Source organism: Hibiscus syriacus, unplaced genomic scaffold, assembly GCF_006381635.1.
Source record: "Hibiscus syriacus cultivar Baekdansim isolate YM2019G1 unplaced genomic scaffold, ASM638163v2 tig00110933_pilon, whole genome shotgun sequence".
Lineage (NCBI taxonomy): Eukaryota > Viridiplantae > Streptophyta > Magnoliopsida > Malvales > Malvaceae > Hibiscus > Hibiscus syriacus.
Window position 1 is genome coordinate 1,065,250 of NW_024062919.1, and position 10,332 is coordinate 1,075,581.

At 28.9% G+C, this 10,332-nt stretch overlaps 2 pseudogenes; both read left to right on the top strand.

Moving 5' to 3' along the window:
* The first annotated feature begins 4,905 nt into the window (after positions 1-4,905).
* Positions 4,906-5,634, top strand: LOC120147024 (annotated as a pseudogene).
* A 1,778-nt stretch (positions 5,635-7,412) lies between these two features.
* On the top strand, positions 7,413-7,855 carry LOC120147090 (annotated as a pseudogene).
* The last annotated feature ends 2,477 nt before the right edge of the window (positions 7,856-10,332 follow it).

Sequence of the window (10,332 nt, forward strand, 5' to 3'; positions counted from 1 at the left end):
ACGAACCAAACTTCATCGTTTACGAAGCTCATTTAATTCACACATGCATCGGAGCTTCCTTTTAGATGCTGAAGATGTCTGTTTCTTTTGCTTCCCCTAAATAAATTATCTTCCATTCAAATATTTAACTTTTGGGTATATTATAAATTTCATCACTCAATTTCCTTGGTATTCTTATTTTGGTCACTAAAGTTTAAAACTTTCCAATTTTCTCTTAAACTTTCTATTTGTTCTTATTTTAGTCATATGAGTGTTAAATTATAAATGGAAGGATGGCATGATTGCCACGTGTACTGATGTCGAATACTTTTTATTTGTGAAATTTTTATATCATTCACGCCAATTTCTTTCTTATTTTTGTTTGTTCTTCTTCTTTCAAAGATGAAAGTTTTATAGTTTCATTCTTATGTCACGATAGCGCTACAATTGTCATTCTCCAATGTTTCCTTTAACCACTCAAGATATCAACGAACTCATCTCAATGTCTCTTATCATTATCAATTTGATTTTATCTAAATCACTTTAAAACTCTTAATAACTCCACCCTAAACTCGTAAAATCCCAAATCATTCTAATTTATAATATCTATAATTTGATTAGCATGTAATCAAGATATACAACTCACTTCCTCCTTCTCCATCCCTCTATCATTGGAATTTAGAAAAAAAAAAACTTTTGTCACCAAAATCAAAGGAAGTTTAAAATTAGAATTTCTAAAAAGAAAATAAAAATAAAATTTATGATCATTTTATAAATTTTTAAAAAATATTCTGTTATATTATTTTTAATAATTAATGATAGAGTGATTAAAATAATAATAAGCAAAAAAATTAATGAAAAATTATGATTTAAAATCTTAATAACTAGAATAAGAGTGAAAATTTGAATGATGAAAATTATAACTTAATCTGAGTTTTTAAAATTAATATTGGCATCCACCGGGTTAAATTCGATTTATTTAAATTTATTCTTGAAGACATGAAAAGATGTTTGGAATCATGTGGTGGGTCATTAAATGCAGGAGTGATGAAAAATTGAGAATATTGATAAAACTTAGGGTTCCTACAAAGCTACAGATTTCAATATTAATCTCTCTTGAATTAGGTTTCAAATAAATAACCCTAAAATTTACATGTCAGGCTCTCATTAATTTCCTTGTGGGAGGTCGTGTTCTATCATCTTCATCATTAATAATTAATTAGAATTTTCTTCTATTTTCTATATGATCATCAGATTTGTTTTATCAGGAAAAAGGATGTGTCCGATAGTCTCTTTGTTTTCTTTTGTTCATTGATGAGAGTATTATGGAACCTAGTCATTCATATACACTTTCTGAAACTTTATATATATTTTTTATTTTTCCAAAATAACCCACGACGATGATGGTGAAAGACAACTCAAATATATCTTATTTACATGCGATTTATATAGGAATGAACATAAAATTTTATGTTAGAACATAAACTTTTAAAATATATCGTACCACAAAGTGTTATCCCACGCCCACCACTCCATACGAGATCAATGACGGGTTACAGTCTTAAACATATTAGTCTGAGAATCTCTGCATTCACTACGATATTCATTTTTCTCTTAATTTATTTTTTAAACGAGTTGTATCATAAACTTTTCAAACTCAATCACAACAGATTTCAGCTCATAAACTCTAACAACTTTTAAAATATATATTATAGTGAAATTCGATTAATTTATAATCTTACAATATATAGTAAATGTCTCTAAAATTTTAAGTTTATGTTCACAAATATATTCATTAACAAATACCGAATCGATGAATGATATATATATATATATATATATATATCCTAATCATAATATTCGTAAAATCATGTGTATAAAATATTATATACGCATTTTGTTCTGTTGTTGACTGTATTGATCTAATTAAAGATTTGGGTCAAAACTATGCATATAAATATTACATATTAATTATGTATAATATATGGTATTTATACATGGATCTAGAGAGGGGAACCCTTGTTTTTTTGGCTTCTGTTCACGTGAATGTTTGTGTTGCTAACAAAGTAACAGACATTCACGTAGAGGCTCGCCTCACCTCTCTCAAGGGTCAGTTATGGCGCTTTCAGGGTTCTTATTTTCAATTTTATTTTTTGCAACTTGCATTTTGATGGTGGTTGCTTGACTTGACCCTATAATATCTCTCTATATTATTGATATGTTTTGTCCTAGACCCCTAATTAGCCCTAGTTGCCATGCATGCAAGTTGAGGCATTACATGGTGACGATGACTATTCGTAGATTGACAATATAATATATTTATCTATCAAACAACAGATTTACATCCAGTAGATTAAGTGGGTTTGCCAGTGATTCTGGCAATAATTTGTAGTTGACATGAAGATATAAAACTCTGGAGATTACAAGATTCGATAGATAGAGAATGATAACAAAGAATGTCAAGATGAAATACAACATAAATAATTCATTTGGTTTATACATTTTTGATATGATTTATATATAATGAAAATATCAAATAATTTAATAGGATCGATGAAATGAAAATTAAAGAACTAAATTGATTGAAAAAATTGAAAAGACAAATAAAAGTTCAAATAAAGTGCAAGAATATTTTAGATATTAAGCCAAACAAGAAAAAAAAAAAAAAAAGAAAAACAATATTAAAGAAGAACGTGGAATGCAACCCTATGTGTAAGTTAAAGGCGGCCAACTATAACACACAAACGCTGGGGCGGCGGTCAACCGTTACCGTTGTGTTTTTTACTCAGTTTTGGGCCGATGGTGTTGGGCGGTCGCTTCTTTTTGGCATTAAAGTCATTTAATATGCTTCACTCCATCAAATTAATAATTTGATACTTAAATAAATATATTAAAATTCAATCAAATATTTTTTTATTAATTTATGATAATTATAAGATAATATTTATTTTATATACTCAACTATGATCGTTCAACATCTCTATAAATATCTTATTCGATTATGAGACCTCTAATAAAATTCACTTCTTTAACTGTTAAGGTTGTCTAGTCTATGTTGAATCGAATATTAATAGCAGAGAGATTAGAATATTATAATTTCGGCCTTCTAAGTTGGCCTCAATGTTCAAAACTTGTTTGTCTTTACTAGAAATGCATTGGTAACTTAAATTTTGTTTTATTTATCTCTTGAAATCATGTTCTTATTCATCCCATGGTTATTTTGGACTTACATGAACTCAACAGGTCTAACTAATCCTAGTTATCAACAAAATGTTGATGAATATTATTAAGTCAATAGTTGAGAAGACTTATTTGAATTGTTTGAGTTGATTTAATTTTTTTTTCAATTCTAAATTTGAGTCGAATTTAAATCTATAAAGTTTGAATGATTAAAAATCAAGAACAACGTCGTTTTAGTCTTTAATTAAGTAACATGATTTCTTTTACATTTTGGTCTATGATTTTTTTATTTCTTTAATTCCTCGTTTGTTTAAGTCATTTTTTGATCAAATTTAAAGTACATGTTTCTAACTATTGTAATATGTGTTTTCAATTCTTTCTTTTTTGATGATATTTTTATTTTTTTAACTTAATCCATCAATTTTTATTTTATTCAATTTAGTCCTTCAACTACAACTCTTTGCAATTTTTTCTTCCCTTTAATTCTTTGAATCCTTTATACTCTCATCAATAATTTATTCTTAATTTTTTTTTCAAAAATAGCATTATAATGTATCATATAATATTAGTTAGTTTTGATTTATTAAATACACTATAAATCTTAGTTTCATTTGAGAAAAATAATATTAAATATATATATATTATATATATCGTATATGGCTAAAAGAGACGTTTAAATTAGATCAATCAATGTTATAACATTATAAATAATTATATTTAAATTTGAACATAAAGTCAATTAAATATGTTCGGTTTATTTCGACTTGACTCACATTTTATAAAATTGATTCAACTTGAAAAAAAATAATAAATTTTAATAATAAAATGATACTCATAACTTAACTAACTCGGGAGAGAGTTATGTTACCATGTCAAATGCTAGTAGTTAAGTACTACGTATACATATATAGTGTAAATATATTGTTCATTATTCAACTATCTTCTCGCTCCTATTTTAGTCACTAGAGTTTAAAAATTTCAATTTAATACCAAACTTTCAAATTACACTTGTTTTAATATCCCTGATGACATGGGTTATTTTAATTTATTTATTATGATATTACATATTTTATTAATATTTAATGCCAAACATATTTTAAAATGAAAAAATAAATAAAATCCTTTCAAACTCCAAATTATATCCCAAACCATAAACTCTAATTCATACTCATTCAAACCCCTAATTCATCCTAAAGTTCCGATGATGGAGGGGTGTTTGGATTGTGACATGGGTTTGTGTTTTACGATTTGAAATTTGGGTTGTGAATTTAGAGTTTAGGGGTTACAATTTGGAGTTTGAGTAATGTGATTTAGATTTTGGATTGTGATTGGAGCTTTTAGATTGCAATTTAGAGTTTTTAGGTTATTATTTGGAGTTGGGTTACAATTTAGGTTTGGAGTTTAGATCTATGGTTTGAGGGTTTTGATTTTGTTTTTATTCAAACCCTACGTGGCAAAAATATAATAATAATAATAATAATAATAAATAATAATAATAATAATAAAAATGTATCACGTTATAAAATATTAATAATAAGTTAGAGTGATAAAACATGAGTAATTTGAAAGTTCAATTATTAAATTGAATATTTTTAAACTTTAATGATCAAATAGGAGTGAAAAGATAGTTGAATGACGAATGATACTTTACCCACGTATTTGCGCAAAGGAACACTTGGGGCACGCTCGGTCTTTGGCTATTATAAATGCATAAACCTCTAAACCAATGCAAGCATGTGCCTTTGTTATCTAACATAACAGCTGCTTAATTCTTCTCTCTTTCTCTTGGTACTTCTTCATAAAATCACCAAAATAGTTTTCAGTTCCCAAAAAATGGGGGGAAATTCACCATGTGCTTCCTGCAAGTTGCTTCGTCGCCGCTGTGCCATGGAGTGCATCTTCGCCCCGTACTTCCCTTCCGACGATCCCCACAAGTTCGCCATCGTGCACAAGGTTTTCGGTGCTAGCAATGTCAGCAAAATGCTTCAGGTACATATGCATACATGTATATATCACCGGATTTTTGTATATCCACGTTCTTAATATGAATAATTATAATTGTATATATGAGCAGGAGCTACCGATACAGCAAGGGCTGATGCAGTGAGCAGTTTGGTGTACGAAGCGAATGCGAGGGTGCGAGACCCGGTTTACGGATGCGTCGGGGCGATATCGTTTCTGCAGAGCCAGGTTTCCCGAGCTTCAAACGCAACTCGCCGTGGCTCAAGCCGAGATACTTGTATTCAGATGCAGCAGCAAGTCCAAGATCCTATGGTTCAACAGATTCCGATCCCGACTGCTGCTCAAAGCGCGGCGCCATCGGTCAATTGTTGAGGACAACATCCGTTGCGATGACAAACAATTTCTTCTCCACAACCACCACCACATCATCATCAGTTCATCAATACTAGCAATGTAATTCATGATCAATATTCTCTCAAGATAGAGTCCATCTTTGGTGACATGGTTTCTTAATAAAATTTCTCGTTTTCTTGCTTTTCCTTTTCTAATATCATACAAGTTTTCTTAATTTAGAGTGTAATCGAATCGAAATTTTATCTATAAAATCGATTACTTACGAATTTCTTATAATTATTTTTATTAATTAAATTTTCTGGAGTTTCTAGCCAAAAGTGGAATATAATTTCTTGAAGTTTGGACTGGTCCTTCGGGACATTGATCGAGCTGTGGTGACAGCATATGTGTGCACAACCTCAATGTACTCACATACCTTAAGTTCTCACTAGTGTACATGGGCTAATAAAGTGATTAAACAAGCATGCTGAATGTGATATGTATACGATGAGTTTATAAATGGTTATCAAAGGTAAGTGGTTTGAAATGTGTTACATGAACCACATGATGTTATGTGTGTTTCTTAATGATAATGATAGAGATTATGATAATGATAGTATATGTTTATGTATGCTTTATGTTATATGAAATATTATATGTTTTATATGCCTCACTAAGTCATCGACTTAGTGTGTGATTGTTTCACACGTAGGTTTGGAAAGCGAAAAGAAAAGTAAAGAGGAACAAGACAGGTCAGTTCTCCTTACCGAAGATCAGATCAGAAAAGATCTCTTGAATTAGATGTATTCTGTACATTGAAAATAGTTGGCATGTAATTAATGTTTATGAATTGTATATGCTCTGATCGGTTTTGTCAAAAATATTTAAGCTCTGCATAGTTCTGGAAATATTTTGAATAAGTTACATGTACAAAAGTTTTAAATTACTCACTATTTTATACGAATAAATTCTTGAAAAGTCAATGTGACACTTCAGACTCGTATCCTAGTCGGATACGGGTTGTGGGTGTTACATAAGTACTACATATACATATATATAGTGTAAATTATATTGTTCATTGTTCAACTATCTTATCGCTCCTATTTTAGTATCTAGAGTTTAAAAATTTTCAATTTAATACCAAACTTTCAAATTGCACTTATTTTAATATGTCCCTGATGACATGGGTTATTTTAATATTATTTTTATTATGATATTACATATTTTATAATATTTAATGTCAAACATATTTAAAATGAAAATAAATAAAATCCTTTCAAACTCCAAATTATATCCAAACCATAAACTCTAATTCATACTCATTCAAACCCCTAATTCATCCTAAAGTTCCGATGATGGAGGATGTGTTGGATTGTGACATGGGGTTTGTGTTTTACGATTTGAGATTTGGGTGTTGTGAATTTAGAGTTTAGGGGTTACAATTTGGAGTTTGAGTAATGTGATTTAGGGTTTTGGGTTGTGATTTGGAGCTTTTAGATTGCAATTTAGAGTTTTTTTAAGTTATTATTTGGAGTTGGGGTTACAATTTAGGTTTGGAGTTTAGATCTATGGTTTGAGGGTTTTAATTTTGTTTTTATTCAAATCCCACGTGGCAAAAAATAAAAATAAAAATAAAATGTATCACATTATAAAAAATATTAATAAAATAAGTTAGAGTGATAAAACAAGAGTAATTTGAAAGTTTAATTATTAAATTGAATATTTTTAAACTTTAATGATCAAAGTAGGAGTGAAAGGATAGTTGAATGACGAATGATGTACTTTATCCGTATTTGCTCAAAGGAACCTTGGGGCACGCTTGTTCTTTGGCTATTATAAATATAAACCTCTAAACCAATGCAAGCATGTGCCTTTGTATATAACATAACAGCTTAATTCTTCTCTTTTTCTCTTGGTACTTCTTCATAAAATCACCAAAATAGTTTTCAGTTCCCAAAATGGGGGGAAATTCACCATGTGCTTCCTGCAAGTGCTTCGTCGCCGCTGTGCCATGGAGTGCATCTTCGCCCCGTACTTCCCTTCCGACGATCCCCACAAGTTCGCCATCGTGCACAAGGTTTTCGGTGCTAGCAATCAGCAAAATGCTTCAGGTTATGCGAGGGTGCGAGACCCGGTTTACGGATGCGTCGGGGCGATATCGTTTCTGCAGAGCCAGGTTTCCGAGCTTCAAACGCAAACTCGCCGTGCTCAAGCCGAGATACTTTGTATTCAGATGCAGCAGCAAGTCCAAGATCCTATGGTTCAACAGATTCCGATCCCGACTGCTGCTCAAGCGGCGGCGCCATCGGTCAATTGTTGGAGGCAACATCCGTTCGATGACAACAATTTCTTCTCCAACACCACCACCACCATCATCAGTTCATCAATACTAGCAATGTAATTCATGATCAATTCTCTCAAGAGAGAGCCATCTTTGGTGACATGGTTTCTTAATAAAATTTTCGTTTTCTTGCTTTTCCTTTCTAATATCATACAGTTTTCTATTAATTTAGAGTGTAATCGAATGAAATTTTATCTATAAAAATCGATTACTTATCGAATTTCTTATAATTTTTTTATTAATTAAATTTTCTGGAGTTTTCTAGCCAAAGTGGAATATATTTCTTGAAGTTTATTTCACTACTAATTATTAAATGAAAGTAGAGACAGACTATAGAGTATGAGCTAAGACAACAAAGAAAGACTTAAAAAATGCCAGTAAGTTATTAAGGTCAAATCTAGCACGTGAGACGTGAAGTAAAACTAGGGTTTTTTTCATTACTTTGATTTAAAAAATTAAAAAATATTTTTATATTTTGATATAAAATATTGAAGGATGTTATTAGAGGTAAGATCCATTTGTATGAAGTAAAACATTTAATTTTATAATAGTTGGATGAGTAAAAATAGACGATTGAGATTAACCATAGAAATAAGAAGTTCTTACAAATAAAAATCAATAGTCCTTTTTACTCATCTAATTATCCTAAAAATATATAAAATAAAAATAAATGTAGACGAAGATTTGATAACTCATTTGTCACTTTAATAATGTATGTACCTTTTTTTTATCTTAATTGAAATTTAAGTGATTTTATTTTTTTTTTAATTAGATATAGATAATTTGAAGCTTATGGTAGTAACTAATGTAAGATAATGACTTAAAAATATTATTGCATGATGAGTCCACAAATCTATAATTAAACTGCTTATTGTTTCTCTTATTGAAACAAAAAATAATACACTCGACGTAGTTTCCACGTGTCATCTAATCTCACTTCATCAACCTTCACGTGGGGGAAGTGCAAGAAATTATATCAAAGTATATAATATAAAATTATTTAAGTAAGAATTAATAAAATTTTTGACAATTTAAACCTATCAATGATCTCATTGATAAAAGAAAATATTATTTTTTAGAGGTACTAGATTCAAGCAGCTACGTCTACATATATATGTTTTAATTGATTAAGAAATTTTAATACTACCTTATAATCACTTCAGTCTAGTCAAAAAAAAATTGACAAGTCATCTTTCAATCGAAAAATTAATATTATTATTTAATAAAAAATATGTTTTATTTTAAGTATTTTTAATTTTAATCTACTGATTAAAATGTAAACGTGTATTTATTTTGCGTGACAAACTTAATCAATTAAAATTGTATCATTCTGTTAAAATTGATCACTAAGAATACCAAATGATAAATAAAATTTTAAGATTTTTGGTTAAAAGTTCCCCAAATTTCATATAAATTGAATATACATGGAGCCTAGTAAAGAAATTAAGAACTTAAAAGAAATTAAATTGTGGAATTTGGATGATTTATGGTTGACAATTTAAAATTTATAGTTATTAAATGAATTTATTTTAATTTAATTAATTTTTAAAAAATATAAATAAACATTTTATATTCTAAATAGTTAAAAAAAACTTTAAAATTATATAATAATTATTTATTTTATTTACATGAAATTTATATTTAAAAATATTTGGCTAAGGCCTAAACTCTCTTGTACTCACCAAAAAAAGAAAAATATTATTTTTTTTTGAAAATTTATCAATAATAACTAAAAATAATATAAAAATAATATATTTTATAAAATAAAATCTAAAAAATCAACCTAAATTCAATATAGAAAATCAAAAATTCAATTCAATTAAGCTAAATTATCATAACGTTTAATTCTTTTTAAAAAAATCAAAGCAAATTGATCTCACCCTTAAACATATGAACCAATCAAGCAAAAAGATACAGGTTTCATATTTCACTTTGCTTTGTTTCTTCTTTTTGAGGTCTTAAGTTCGAACAAATGTGTTTATAGATTTTATATGTGTCATCAATAATTAAAAAAATATGAACGAACACTACCTTATTGTCATAACCGTCTTTCGGTTGGGCCTCGGAATTGGGTTTCGACTTGAAAAATATGGATTGGAGTCGCCACCGACCATTTTAAAACGAATTTAGGTGGGTCGGACACCATCTTACCTGATCTGCGTTTTTACCAGAAATGTGTCGGGTTCGGGAGTCGGTTACGGTCAAGGAAGATTAGCACCTTGAACCGCCCTTTTGGTACCAATTAATTTGCCGGTTGTCTTAGTTGCGAAAATTCAAAATTAAAATTAAAATTTAACAGACCCGATTCAAATTACTTACAATTGATTGATTCGAATACCCTTAAAGATAAAAACGTTAGATTCGTAGCGGATTATAAAATCGAATTAGATAGCAAGTGTGTAAATGTGAGAATAATAAATAAAACAAGAAAAAATAAAATAACAAAATACGTAAAAAAAATACAAATGAATAAAATATTAAAAAAACAAAGACAATATAAGAGAAAAAATTAATGGAGTAAAAAAATAAAAAAAAAG